At 42.3% G+C, this 16,056-nt stretch overlaps 2 long non-coding RNA genes across 2 annotated transcripts in view; one reads left to right on the forward strand and one right to left on the reverse strand.

Moving 5' to 3' along the window:
- The window catches only part of LOC144580309 (uncharacterized), a 56,259-nt gene that overhangs the window by 33,590 nt on the left and 6,613 nt on the right, over nt 1–16,056 (forward strand). The window lies entirely within an intron of this gene.
- On the reverse strand, nt 5,355–15,093 carry LOC144580308 (uncharacterized). The gene is made up of 3 exons (XR_013529593.1): nt 14,890–15,093; nt 6,933–7,112; nt 5,355–5,761 (listed from the first exon to the last, which is right to left on the reverse strand). It is a non-coding gene; the product is annotated as an uncharacterized LOC144580308 (long non-coding RNA).

The following is a 16,056-nucleotide window of genomic DNA, read 5'->3' on the forward strand; positions in this document are numbered from 1 at the left end:
ATGTTGATTGGGTAAACAATGAAATGAAGTCAGAAATAAAGAAGCTTTTGAAACCAATGAAAACGAAGACACAACATGCCAGAACCTCTGGGACACATTTAAAGCAGTCTCTAGAGGAAAGTATATAGAAATAAGTGCCCATATGAGAAGAATGGAGAGATCCAAAATTGACACCCTATGGTCAAAATTGAAAGAGCTAGAGGAGCAAGATCAAAAAAACTCAAAACCCAGCAGAAGACAAGAAATAACTAAGATCAGAGCTGAACTGAAGGAGATTGAGACACGAAAAACCCTTCAAAAAATCAATAAATCCAAGAGCTGGTTTTTTGAAAAGATCAACAAAATAGACCACTAGCCAGATTGATTAAAAATAAAAGAGAGAACAACCAAATAGATGCAATAAAAAATGATGAAGGGGAAATCACCACAGATTCCACAGAAATTCAAACCATCATCAGAGAAGATTACAAACAACTCTATGCACATAAACTAATAAACCTGGAAGAAATGGATAAATTCCTTGACTCCTGTGTTCTCCCAAGCCTAAACCAGGAGGAAGCTGAAACTATGAATAGACCAATAACAAGGTCAGAAGTCGAGGCAGCAATTAAGAGCCTACCACACAAAAAAAGCCCAGGTCCAGACGGATTCACAGCCGAATTCTACCAGACACACAAAGAGGAGCTGGTACCATTCCTTCTAGAACTATTTCAAACAATCCAAAAAGAGGGAATCCTTCCCAAATCATTTTATGAGACCAACATCATCCTGATATCAAAACCCGGCAGAGACCCAACGAGAAAAGAAAACTTCAGGCCAATATCCATGATCAAGTAGGATTCATCCCGGGGATGCAAGGCTGGTTCAACACATGCAAGTCTATAAATGTAATTCACCACAGAAACAGAACCAAAAACAAAAACCACATGATTATCTCAATTGACGCAGAGAAGGCATTTGACAAAATTCAACAGCCCTTTATGCTAAAACCCTCAATAAACTCGGTATCAATGAAACGTATCTCAAGGTAATAAAAGCTATTTATGACAAACCAACAGCCAATACCATACTGAATGGGCAAAAACTGGAAGCATTCCCTTTGAAATCTGGCACTAGATAAGGATGCCCTCTGTCAACACTCCTATTCAATATAGTACTGGAAGTTCTAGCCAGAGCAATCAGGCAAGAAAAAGAAATAAAAGGCATTCAAATAGGAAAGGTGGAAGCCAAACTGTCTCTATTTGCAGACGACATGATAGTATACCTAGAAGACGCCATCGCCTCAGCCCAAAAACTCCTGAAACTGATAAGCAGCTTCAGCAAAGTCTCAGGATATAAAATCAATGTGCAAAAATCACAAGCATTTCTATACACCAATAACAGACTTAAAGAAAGCCAAACCAAGAACAAACTGCCATTCACAGTTGCTACAAAAAGAATAAAATACCTAGAAATACAACTCACAAGGAACGTAAGGGACCTCTTCAAGGAAAACTACAAACCACTGCTTAACGAAATCAGAGAGAACACAAACAGATGGAGAAACATTCCATGTTCATGGTTAGGAAGAATTAATATCGTGAAAATGGCTATACTGCCCAAAGTAATTTACAGAATCAACGCTATCCCCATCAAGGTACCATTGACTTTCTTCACAGAACTGGATAAAATCACCATGAACTTCATATGGAACCCAAAGAGAACCCGCATAGCCAAGTCAATTCTAAGCAAAAGGAACACAGCGGGGGCATCACACTACCGGATTTCAAACTATACTACAAGGCTACAGTAATCAAAACAGCATGGTACTGGTACCAAAACAGAGATATAGACCAATGGAACAAAACAGAGGCACCGGAGGCAACACAACATACATACAACTATACAATCTTTGATAAACCTGACAAAAACAAGCAAGGGGGAAAAGATTCCCTGTTTAACAAATGGTGTTGGAAAAACTGGCTAGCCATGTGCAGAAAGCAGAAACTGGACCCCTTCCTGACACCTTACACTAAAATTAACTCCAGATGGATTAAAGACTTAAACATAAGACCTGGCACCATAAAAACCCTAGAAGGAAATCTAGGCAAAACCATCCAAGACATAGGAGTAGGCAAGGACTTCATGAACAAAACACCAAAAGCATTGGCAACAAAAGCCAAAATAGACAAATGGGACCTAATCAAACTCCACAGCTTCTGCACAGCAAAAGAAACAGTCACTAGAGTGGATCGGCAACCAACAGAATGGGAAAAAATTTTTGCAGTTTACCCATCTGACAAAGGGCTGGTATCCAGAATTTACAAAGAACTCAAACTGATTTACAGGAAAAAAACAAACAAGCCCATTCAAAAGTGGGCAAAGGATAGGAACAGACACTTTACGAAAGAAGACATACATGAGGCCAACAAACATATGAAAAAATGCTCATCGTCACTGGTCATCAGAGAGATGCAAATCAAAACCACGTTGAGATACCATCTCACGCCAGTTAGAATGGTGATCATTAAAAAATCTGGAGACAACAGATGCTGGAGAGGATGTGGAGAAAAAGGAACACTTTTACACTGTTGGTGGGAGTGTAAATTAGTTCAACCATTGTGGAAGACAGTGTGGCGATTCCTCAAGGCCTTAGAAATAGAAATTCCATTTGACCCAGCAATCCCATTACTGGGTATATATCCAAAAGACTATAAATCGTTCTACTATAAGGACATATGTACACAAATGTTCATTGCAGCACTGTTTACAATAGCAAAGACCTGGAATCAACCCAAATGCCCAATGATTACAGACTGGATTGGAAAAATGTGGCACATATACACCATGGAATATTATGCAGCAATCAGAAATGATGAGTTTGTGTCGTTTGTAGGGACATGGATGAATCTGGAGAACGTCATCCTCAGCAAACTGACACAAGAACAGAAAATGAAACACCGCATATTCTCACTCATAGGTGGGTGATGAAAAATGAGAACACATGGACACAGAAAGGGGAGTACTAAACACTGGGGTCTATTGGGGGGAAAAGGGGAGGGCCAGTGGGAGGGGGAGGTGGGGAGGGATAGCCTGAGGAGAAATGCCAAACGTGGGTGAAGGGGAGAAGGAAAGAAAAGCACACTGCCATGTGTGTTCCTACGCAACTGTCTTACATGCTCTGCTCATGTACCCCAAAACCTAAAATCCAATAAAAAATAAAAAAAAATAGTTTATGGTAAAGAAACGCAAATTCACTGAATTAAGAAAACCTTTTTTATGTAAATAAGAAAACACTAACCTGCATTCTTTGTTTATTTCGTCTCCATACTCCACTGTTTCCACAATAGTACATTTCAACTGAACATTGCTTTCCTGAAGTTCGTATGTCTGAATTTGACGTCCAACATTTCAGTAAACGTGAGGATTTGTTATCTTTCAAGTTATTATTAAACAATGTGGCAATCAGTGTTGATTTTCCAATTCTAGTTTCTTCTGTAATAGACAGAGATTCATTGCCATAGGGGCATAAAGGGACTAAGAAGAAGCAATGCTTTGAATTCCTACAGTGCTTTTTAAAATCTTAGAAAGTTGAACTCATAGAAGTAGAGAGTAGAATCCTGGCTACCAGAGGCTGGAGGAGCAGGAAGAAAGGAAAGGTGGAGCTGTTGCTCAAGGGATACAAAGATTTTTTCTTTTTTACTTTTATTTATTTTTTTACTTTTATTTCATGAGGGTTTGTTGTACTGATTGTTTCATCACCCAGGTGCTAAACACAGTACCCAATAGTTATTTTGTCTGATCCTCTCCCTCCTCCAAACCTGCACCCTCAACTAGACACCAGTGTCTATTATTCCACTTTTTGTGTCCATATGTTCTCATAACTTAGCTCCCACATATAAGTGAGAACATGGCACATGTTCTCAGCCATAAAAAAGAAAGAGAGCATGTCCTTTGCAGGAGCACAGATGGAGCTGAAGGCCATCATCCTTAGAAAACTAACGGAGCCCATTGCAGCACTACTCACAATGGCAAAAACATGGAATCAACCTAAATGCTGATCAGTGGTATACTGGATAAAGAACATGTGGTATATATACACCATGGAATACTACATAGCCATGAAAAAGAACGAGACCATGCCCTTTGCAGGCACATGGATGGAGCTAGAGGCTATCATCCTTAGCAAAGTAACAGTTTCAAACAGAGAGGAGAAATAAGTTTTGAGATCTATTGCACATCAGAGTGACTACAGTCAATGTATTTATTGTATATTTCAAAATAATCAAGAGAATACATTTCAAACATCTCATCACAAAAAAGATAAACCAGGTAATAGAGATGTTAATTTGCTTTATTGAATTATTCCACATTGTAAACATACATCAAAACCTCACATTGTATCCATACATGTATATAATTATAATTTTTCAATTAATAATATTAATTTTAAAAATAAATAAAGAGTCCCAAATACTTCAAATACTGGGATGGCCTTAAAACTACACATGCCAGACCTGATTCTCTCAGTCACTAATATAATGGAGAAAGAAAGTATACACTAAGAGTTCAGGCGGGGTGGCTTATGCCTGTAATCCCAGCACTTTGGGAGGCTGAAGTAGGCAGATCACAAGGTCAAGAGATTGACCATCCTGGCCAAAAGGGTGAATGTTTGTCTCTACTAAAAATACAAAAATTAGCCAGGCATGGTGGCACACGTCTGTCGTCCCAGCTACTCATAAGGGTGAGGAACAAGAATTGCTTAAACCTGGGAGGCAGAGGTTGCAGTGAGCTGAGATTGTGCCACTGCATTCCAGCCTGGCGACAAATGTTGAGTCCATGTCAAAAAAAAGAAAAAAATAAATAAAAGAAAGTATACAGTAAGCTACCTCAGACTAAAGAGCACAGAAATGTTTCAGTTTTACAAAAGCATTACAGGTCAAGTGTGGTGGCTTATGCCTGTAATCTCAGCACGCTGGGAAGCTGAGGCAGGTGGACTGCTAGAATGCAGGAGGTCGAGGCTATAGTGAGCTATGGTCATACCATTGAACTCTAGCCTGGTCAACAGAGTGAGACCCTGCAAAGGAAGGAAGGAAGGAGGGAAGGAAGGAAGGAAGGAAGGAAGGAAGGAAGGAAGGAAGGAAGGAAGGAAGGAAGGAAGGAAGGAAGGAAGGAGAAAAAAAGAAAAGAAAAGAAAGAAGGAAGGAAGGAAAGAAAGAAAATATTACATAATGTGGCAAAGATGAAAATCATTGATAACATGAAGATATAGTTGAATTAACAGCATCAGTGTTATGCTGCTTAACATAAGTTGGACATTGGGAAAAATAAAACAATAGTTCAAATGAGGTGTTTGACACTTACCCACACAGAGAATACTAAAAGCGAATCCTTGTCAGATGGATCTGTTCACCAACTGATTGGGCAAACATTCAAAGCCAAAATGTCCAATCATAGTTAAACAATGATTATGATTATTATTATTTTAAACTTGAGAAAAATACACTCTTTGGCTTCCTTTTATTTCTGGAGGATTACATGAAGCATGAACTATACAGGAAAGCATGGCAGCCAGGTCCTGGAGTTGGGGCTGGCCGACTGCTCCCTGCCCACAGCGGGGGCTCCCTCCAACCAGGCGTTCTCTCCAGCCACCTGCATCCAGGCAGCAGCTACTTGGAGGCAGTCCTGACGCTGTTCTCAATGCAGAGCTCAATGTAGGCACGGTGGAAGCTTGCAGCGTTCTGCCCCAGGAGCCTGTCCCCCAGCAGTGAGGAGGTCTGGCCTGTGGGCAAAGGGGCCTTGGTCTACCATGTTTTGCAATAGCTCTGGGTCAGCCTGTGCCTGATGGGGTCCAAGCCCTGCCACACACTCTTCTGGGGCCAGGTGGGGTGCCTCAGGACGTCCTTGCTGTCAAGGAGAAGATGCGTGCCCCGGGCTTCAGAGGGCCCTCAGAACTGGAGAAAAGCACCTCCCAGCTGGGAAGCAGCAGTTCCTCCTTGGGTTTGATCATGGGCAGGGCTGAACATTTGGTGTTGACTGCACACGACGCTGTACAGGCCCTGCAGCCGCAAGGACATGAAGGCACAGACAGGGCCTGCCAGCCCCATGGGCCGTGACTGCTGGAAGCACTAGAAATTGGCCCCACTGATGCTCCCGCATGCTGCCAGGCACCTGGTTGCAAAGCACAATCAGGTGGAGCACGGGACTTCCAACCTGTCCTCAGGTGGAGCACAGGTTGGAAGTCCCAGTTGGTGTGGGCTGGTAGGCTTCTAGAGCCACTGGACGCAGGTGCACGTAGGAGCTTTGGTGCTGGACTCCATGGTAGGGCTGGGGCTGGAGCAGGCAGGGCTTCTGGCCAGAATGTTGTCCACCTGCCATGGCTGCACCGTGGTTGGGGGGTGCTCCCACCAGGGTAGGGGTTGCCATCATACAGTTGCACCACGGGGGTGCTGCAAGGCAGCCACTTCATTGTTCCTTCCTTGAGCAAGTGGCATCAGGGCCTTTAGTTGGAACTTCCAGAACCTGTTTCGCATGAGGATGTAGAGCTCCTCCTGCTTGGCCATGAAGATGAGCCAGCCCTGGAGAACCTAGTGCACCTGGCCCAGTATAGCCTCACCTGCCCTGAAGGGACACTCATGGTTCCAGGGGGCCCAGGGAGGCCAGAGGGCCAGGAACAATGATAGTCTGCCTGTGAGTGCTGGGAAATGAATGGGGCCCTTGGAGCCTGGGGGACCAGAAGGGCCCTGACGACCCTCAGAGCCAATGCTGAGGGACCCTGAGGTCCAGGTGGGCCAGGCTGGCCCTGGATGCTCTCTCCCTTGAGACCTGAAATCTCAGGGTAGCCAGGTGAGCCTGGGGGTCCTGGGGAACAGGGGTGGCCTGGCAGGCTGGAACCGAAGGAGCCAAGAAGCAGCCGCCTCCAGCTTACCCTTTCGCCTTTCTGTTCTGCTCACCTCAATCTTCCTTCTTTCCCTTCATTTCAGCCTCCAACTGAAGAAAGTCAAAAGGAAACCACCTTGGTGATGGATGGGGGGTGGTGTCCCACTTCTCCTTTGGAGCCCTTGGGTCCTGGAGAGCCCTGATTCCCTGGCAATCCTAGAGGCCAGGGACGGCTGGACTCAACAAACGCATTGCTGAAGAAAAATGTAGGGTTTTTTGTTAGAATAGAAAGTGAAGTCATTTGAAAGGAAAATGATTATAGTACATCAAAGAAATTACAATTGATTATCATTTGATGATCATACCTCAGACAAGATGCAAATACATTAAGTGAATTTGTGAAAATAGAAGTATGTGTTCAAACACATAGATTTGGCTATTAATTTTATAAATAAAGTGAATCTCTCTTACCACACTTAAAGAGGCTCTGTTTCTAAATTTTAAAAGAAATAGAGGCCAGGCACAGTGGCATATGCCTGTAATCCCAGCACTTTAGTAGGCCAAGGTGGGTGGATCGCTTGGAACCAGGAATTCACGACCACCCTGGCCAACATAGCGAAACCCCATCTCTACTAAAAATATAAAATTTAGCCAAGCATGGTGATCCTCCCCTGTAGTCCCAGCAACTCAGGGGGCTGGAGCATGAAAATCACTTGAACCTGAGAGGCAGAGTTTGCAATGAGCGGAGATTGCACCACTGCACTCCAGTGTGGGTGACAAAGTGAGACTCTGTCCCAAATAAATAAATAAAATAAATAGGGAATTAAGGAAATACTACAAGAAACTCTAATGTATTACTCTAACATAATAAATTATTTATTCCATAAGAAAACAAAACCTTTAACATCCTTTCATTGTGCTCTAGCATGTTAATATATTGAGAAAATCTCACACATGTTAATCCAGATGCTTCTCAACTTATGATGAGGCTATGTCCCTGGAAACCCATCATAAGTTGAACATACTGTAAGTCAAAAATGCATTTAATACACCAAACATAACTGAACGTTATAGCTCAGCCTTGCCTGCCTTAAACATGCTCACAACACACTAGTTTACAGTTAGGCAAAATCAACTAGGACAAAGCTTATGTTATGATAAAGTATTGAATATCTCATGCAATTTATCAAATAAAATGAAAAACAGCACAATCACAGAGTCACGACTTTAAGTTGAATGATTGTAAGCTGAATATCCTCATATATATGAGGAAACCAAAATTAATTTGAAATTTTTAAAAAATCAAATGACTGACTTCAAATTTGTTGTATACCCTTTGAAGACTGTGTTATATAAAAAAAGCTACTATTATAACACCATTCCAGAAAATTAGAAATCCATCGATATTATACACAAAGTTACTAACTAACTAATCATTTTCAAAAGTTTAAAAGATAATTCGTTTTTTATTTCTAATCACTTTTATTTTAAAAACAGGAATCATACAACCCCTCCACACCTATAGGCACATTAAACATCACTTTGCCATGACAGCTCAGCATACCTCACGGTTGTTAACACTATTCTATGAGGAACACAAAATGCCATTTTATCCAAATTAACATGCTTCAAACATATTTTAGCATATGTGAGAATGAAGGAATTATGAATCAGTAGGAAAGTTGCTAAGGTAGAAGCAGCAACAACCAGCTGAGTACATGTTGTCCACATTTGTTTTGTACCTTTATAAAACAAGAGCATGCTAACCGGCCAGGCACAGTGGTTCACACCTGTAATCTCAGCACTTTGGGAGACCAAGGCAAAAGGATCACTTGAGGTCAGGAGTTCAAGACCAGCCTGGTCAACTTGGTGAAACTCCGTCTCTACTAAAAATACAAAAACTAGCTAGGCATGGTGTCAGGTGCCTGTAATTCCAGCTACTCAGAAGGCTGAGACAGGAGAATCACTTGAACCCAGGAGGCAGAGATCTCAGCTAACTGCAACCTCCATCACTCAGGCCCAAGCAGTTCTCCAGCCTCAGACTCCTGAGTAGGTAGGACTATAGGCATGCACCACAGTGCCCAGCTAATTTTTGTAGTTTTTGCAGAGAAGGGCTTTCACCATGTTGGCCAGACTAGTCTCAACCTCCCGACTTCAAATGATCTGCCTGCCTTGGCCTCCTAAAGTGCTGGGATTACAGGCATGAGCTACCATGCCTGGCTAATTTTTGTATTTTTGGTAGAGACAGGGTTGCACCATGTTGGTTGGGTTGGTCTTGGACTCCTGAGCTCAAACGATTCTCCTGCCTTAGCCTCCAAAAGTCTGAGATTACAGGTGTGAACCACTGAGCCCAATTTACTAAGAGATTTTAAAACAGCTATCATAAATGTGCATATATAATGAGTAAAATACACAGAAATCTCAGGAGACAAACAAAACTTACAAAATGATGATAGAAGCAGAAAGAATGGCCAGGCACACTGGTTCATGTCTGTAATCCCAGCATTTTGGGAGACCAAGGCAGGTGGATCACCTGAGATCAGGAGTTGGAGACCAGCCTGGCCAACATAGTGAAACCACGTCTCTACTAAGTATACACAAATTAGTTGGGTATGGTGGTGGGCACCTGTAATCAGAGCTACTCAGGAGGTTGAGGCAGGAGAATCCCTTGAACCAGGGAGCCAGAGTTTGCAGTGAGCTGAAATCATGCCACTGCCTTCTAGCCTGGGTGACAGAGGGAGGATGCATCTCAAAAAAAAAAAAGCAGAAACCCCCAAATCTTAGAGAAAATTAAACAAAAATTTGCTCCTTACAAAGATTGATTAAAACCTAGCTAGACTAATGAAAACACCTAAAACACAAATTGCTTATAATAGAAATGAAAGAATATTACTGCAGACTACATATATATATATATATATCAAAATTATAATACACACATTTTGTCAATTAATTTGAAATAACTTTTTGCCAATAAGCTTGAAAATAAATAAATTTCATTGTATAAATCAAATTATAAAATGACACAATGGGAAATAGGCAATCTAAATGGTCATATATCTGTTGAAGAAAATGTAATCAAAAACCTTTCTAAGAAGAAATCTTCAGGCCCTGCTGATTTCACTGTTGAATAATATCAACAAGTAGATAAAGAAAATGTACACAAACTCTCTACAAAGCAGAAGAGGGGAAATTTTTTCCAATGTATTTTATGAAGGCAGATATAATGTCAATATAAACATCTGACAGGCTGGGCATGGTGACTCATGCCTGTAATCCCAGCACTTTGTGAGGTCCAGGCAGGTGGACCACCTGAGGTCAGAAGTTCAAGAAAACCTGACCAACATGGTGAAACCCTGTCTCTACTAAATACAAAATATTAGCAGGGCATGGTGGCATGGGCCTGTAACCTCAGCTACTTGGGAGGCTGAAGCAAGAGAATCCCTTGAACCCAGGAGGCAGAGGTTGTAGTGAGCCATGATTGCACCATGCACTCCAGCCTGGTGACAGAGTGAGATGGTCTCAGAGCAAACAAACAAACAAACAACAACAGCAACAGCAACAAAAACCCGCAAAGACAACACAAAAAGAGTAAATTACACGTTAGTTTCCGCCATGTGCATTGCTGCAAACATGATTTTGTGCTGCCGTAATTAAATTTAGTTTTAGTTGTACAAGTAGTCAGTGTGCAAATAAACTTCTCTTAACAACTGAAATAAAAGACAATATTCCATTTGACTATTACCGGCTTCCCATCTTCTTTTTTTTTTACTATTTCGATGATTCCGAGCATTAAAAAAATACTTTTATATACAGAAATGTAGAGGTATTAAATTTAATAACACACACACAGCTGGGTGCGGCGGCTTATGCCTGTAATCCCCACACTTTGGGAGGCTGAGCGGGCGGATCATCTGAGGTCAGAAGTTGTAGACCAGCCTGGCCAACATGGTGAAACCCTGTCTTTACTGAAAATACAAAGAAAATAACTGGGCATGGTGGCAGGTGCCTGTAACCCCAGCCACTCGAGAGGCTGAAGCAGGGAGAATCACTTGAATCTGGGAGGCAGAGGTTGCATGGAGCCAAGTTTGTGCCATTGCACTCCAGCCTGGGTGACAAGAGTGAATCTCCATCTCAAAAAGAAGCAAACGGACAAACAAACACACACACAAAAAAATACATTCTCAACTTGCTTTTTCATACTAAAAATCTATATATGTTAATTGGCTAGCTTTATTGAGGAATAATTTACATGTAATAAAATTCAACAACTTTATGTGCACAATTTTATGAACCTTAACAAATGTGCATAGTAATGTAATCATCATCATGATTGCCATATAGAACATTTCTGACATTCCTAAAGCTTTCCTTCAAAACCCTATTCAGTCCATTCATAACCCTCACTTCTCAGCCCTGGCAACCTCTCATCTGTTTTCAGTTGCTACATTTCTACATTTTCTAGAATTTCATTTAGAAGAAATCATAGTGCATAAAGTTTTTGTTTTAATCTTAACAAAACATTACCAAATACAGTTCATTTGTATATAAAAAGATAATAGATTAAAACGATTGGCATTTATTCTAGAAATCCAAAGTTAGTTTAGCACTAAAAACCAATAAATGATAAACTATAAAATATTGATGCAAGAAATTGAAGAGGACAGCAAAAAAAATTCCATGTTCATGAATTGAACCAATATCATTAAAATGTTCATACCACCAAAAGCAATCTACATATTCAACTCAATCTCTACCAAAATACCAATGACATTCTCCACAGAAACAGAAGCAATATCCTAAAATTTGCACGTACCCACAGGAGACCCAGTATATTCTAAGAAATGCTGAGTATTCTGGACACTCAGAAGAAATCACATTACTTAACTTCAAATTATAGTATGGAGCTGCAAGAACCAAAACAGCATGGTACTGGCATAAAAACAGACACGCAGACCAATGGAACAGACCACAAAACCCAGAAACAAATTCAGAGATGTGCAGTGAACTCATTTTTGACAAAGGTGCCAAGAGCATACAGTGCGGGAAAGAAGAGTCTCTTTGATAAATGGTATTAGGAAAACTGGCTATCCATAAGTAGAAGAATGAAAAGACTCCTATCTCTCACCATGTATAAAAATCTAATAAAATGGATTAAAGACATAAATCTAAGTCATGAAACTATAAATTTACTAAAAGGAAACCTTAGGAAAACTCTCCAGGACATTGACCTGGGCAAATATATCTTGGATAATGTCCCACAAGCACAGGAAACCAAAGCAAAAATGGACAAATAGGATCATGTCAAATTTTAAAACTTCTGCACAGTAAAGAACGCAATCAACAAAGTGAGGAGAAACCCACTAAACGGGAGAAAATGTTTGCAAACTATCCACCTGATAGGGATTAATAACCAGAATATGTAAGAAGCTCAAAAAGCTCAAGAGGAAAAAATCTAATAATCCAATTTAAAAACTGGCACCTGATCGGAATAGACATTTCCCACAATAAGACATACAAATGGAAAGCAGTTATATAAAAAGGTATTCAATATCCATTGACTGTTAAAGAAATTCCGATCAAACCTACAATGATATATTATCTCCCTCAAGTTAAAGTGGTTTTTACCCAAAAGACAGGCAGTAACAAATGCTGGCAAGAATGTAGAAAAATAAAGAACCCTCTTGCACTACTGATGGGGATGTGAATTAGTGTGGATAACAATATGAACGTACCTCAAAAAGCTACATAGAGCTACCATATGATCCAGCAATCCCACTGCTAGGCATACACCCAAAGAAATCACTTAGTACATGGAAGAGATATCTACACTCCCATGCTTACTGCATCACTATTCCAAATAGCCAAGATTGGGAAGCAACCTAAGTGTCCATCCACAAATGAATGGACAAAGAAAATGCGGTAGATACACACAACGGAGTACTATTCAACCATCAAAAAAATGAGATCCTGTCATTTCCAGCAACATAGATGAAGCTAAGCATCATGTTAAGTGAAATAAGCAAAGCACGGAAAGACAAACTTCACGTCCTCACTTACTTGTGGAAGCTAAAAACTAAAACAATTGAACTCACAGGGACAGCGAGTGGAAGGATGGTTACCAGAGGCTAAGAAGGGTAGCAGGGGCGGTAAGCAGATGGTTAATGGGTACAAGGATATAGTTAGATAGAATGACTAAGGCTCAGTATTTGAAAGTACCACAGGGTGACTATTGTACATTGTAGAAGAATGAAGACTACAATTGAAATACTTCTGACACAAAGAAATGAAAAACACTTAAGGTAGTGGATACCCAGTTTACCCTGGTATGATTAGTACACATTGTATGCCATAATAAAATATCTCATGTGCCCCATAAATATATAGACCTACTATGTACAAATAAAAATTAAAAATTAAAAGCTGAGCATGGTGGCTCATGCCTGTAATTCCAGAATTTTGTGAGGCTGAGGCTGAAAGATCACTTGTGCTCAGGAGTTCAAGACCAGTCTAGGCAACATAGTGAAATCCTGTCTCTACTGAAAATAAAAATTAAAAAATAGCTGGATATGGTGGTGCATGCTTGTAGTCCCACTCTTTTGGAGGCTGAGGTTGGAAGATCACTTATTCCCAGGCATTAGAGTTTGCAGTGAGCTATGATTCTGCCACAGCACTGCAGCCTGGGTAACAGGGTAAAAGCCTGTCTCAAAATAAATTCAAAATTAAAAATTCAATAGACATATTTCACCATATTATAGTATAAATGAAAATCACCATATGACCAACCAAACAAATGAAAAATATCATATTTAACAAATTGAATTGAATATTGATTTGTGATTTTTAAGATCTATTAGTAAAATAAGAATTAAAGAGAACTTCCTCAATCTGATAAAAACTATATTACAAAAAATTTAAATCTAACATTATACTTACTAGTAAACATCTGAGTGCTTTCCTCACAAGATTGAAAATAAAGCAGAGATGTCAGCTCTTGCCATTTTTACACATTGTACTGGAGGTTCCTTCTTTTTAATTTTTTTATTTTTGAGGAGTTTCACTTTTATTTCCCACGCTGACATGCAATGACGTGATCCAGGCTCACCAAAACCTCTGCCTTCCAGGTTCAAGTGATTCTCCTGCCCCAGCGTTCCAAGTAGATAGAATTATGGATGCCCAGCTAATTTTGTGATCCTTTTATTATTTGCACCTATACTAGTATCTGCTGTATCTTACTGATTTTCTTTGAAGTACACGATTGATTGAGGCCTTTTTGCTGTAGAACCAAAGCTATAGGTTTTTACCAGGACTAATATTAACACGAGACTGATCGAGACCTTTTTGCTGTAGAAGGAAAGCTATAGGTTTTTACCAGGACTAATATTAACACGAGATTGATTGAGGCCTTTTTGCTTTAGGACCTACAGGTTTTATTAGCAGTGAACCTCTTGGTTGCCAGGGATTGCACGGAGCTAAGGAGACTCGGGGGTGGCTGGGTGCAGACCAGGTGGCGGGTAGTGATCCCAGGGTGGGGGTTGGGGTGGATTGCACTTGGCTGCATCCTCTTGGCGGTAATTCCTGAAGGAGGCTTGGACTCCTGCGCAGGCCCTACTGTGGTCGCAAGTGCGATCTGCCTGTGCTTGGCTTTCTCGGGGGTTCTCAGCTGCATGCCCCGACATCTGTCTCAGGCTTGGATTGGTGCCAGAAAACTTCTGAGACACCCTTTCCACCTGATCTGCCCCCACAGGAGGCCAGTTCCAGGTGTTGCCACCTCTGCTGCACACTGGGCTTGCCTCTCTGTGGTTGTTCCCTCCATGTCCCTGAGCTTGGAGACTAAGGCAGAGCCCCTTGGTGTGTGGCCCAGATCAAAGGGGAGAAGACAGCTCATGGAGCTGGGGGATGTTCTGCTGACACCCTCCCAGAGGGTCTCAGGTATGTTTCCCAAACTGAATCTCCAGCCACATGGGACTCGATCCCTGCCCACGCCATCCAATTCCAAATCCAATGGGAAGAGCCTTCCCGAGTGCCCACCTCATGGTCTGAAGCGCGTTCCTCCTACAGCTGACCCGAAGAGGAAAGTTGGCTCAAGGAGGTATTGAAGTCAGCACCGCCATGCTTGTGGCACGCAGCCTCCTTCTCTGGGCGCCACCTGTAACCGCCTCCACCCTGGACCTGTGCGGCTGCAGCTGGACAGTGCCAACGTTGCAGGTCCCCAACTGGGCACCCGCATGCTATGCAGCCTGTCTGTCACAAGCGACAGTGCTGAGCCGGGACTTGCGTCACAGTGACCACCCCCATTGCCTGGGGAACGATCACAGCGGCTTGGCTAAGCAGGGGACCTCTGTGGCCCTGCCTCCGAGTCAGGCAATGGCACACCCTCTCCGGGCGATTGTCGCTCTGCTCCTACGGTTTAGGGAATCCCGTGGACTAAGAAAAGGTTCCTCGGGGCTTCAAGGATGCCCAGGGCGATCCCCAAGTATCCCCATGACGCTTCATTCCTGCCCATATAGTGGGAAGGTGACTCTCATTGAGAGCGGTCCTGGGTGGGATTCCCAGGTAAGGCCTCCCTGCATACCACGGGGCTGCTTTCTCCCCGCGGGGCTTCTCTGCACAGAGCAAAACCCCACAGCCTCAGGAGCTGCCGGGCAGTGCATGTTTCCCTGCGAGTGTTTGATGTCTCCGTGTGTTTCTATGTGTGTGTGTGTGTGTGTGTGTGTGTGTGTGTGTGTGTATGCATGTACCTTTCTGTCTGTGTATATGTGTGTGTGTGTGTGTGTGTGTGGAAGCCACATGCTGACACGAGTAGTGTGGCCAGTGCACTCCAGCGTGGTTTCTGTGGTCCGCCTACCTTCTGGTGCTGGTCTTCCTTTGGTTCATCTCGGGGGCTAAGGGGCCCCTCTTTGTTTTTCTGGTGGATTCTAAATCCTCAGTGTAGTGGGGTGAGGCTCCCACTTGCCGGTGTCCTAATCACCTACCCATCTTGAGGAGGTCACTCCTCGAGAAAGAAGATGGGAGCAAATACCCAAAAGCAAACTCCTCCAAGGGGCCTTGGTCCTGCAGCACATCTGGGACTGGAGGATCCCTAGCCGTGCTGTCCTCAGGACCCCTTTGAGCCCACTTCTCATTCCAGGGCTGGCGGAGTTGGAGCTTCAGGGGTTGAGGTGGGAACTCCATCCTCTTCGGATTTTGTTGTGGGTC

Source organism: Callithrix jacchus, chromosome 19, assembly GCF_049354715.1.
Source record: "Callithrix jacchus isolate 240 chromosome 19, calJac240_pri, whole genome shotgun sequence".
NCBI lineage: Eukaryota > Metazoa > Chordata > Mammalia > Primates > Cebidae > Callithrix > Callithrix jacchus.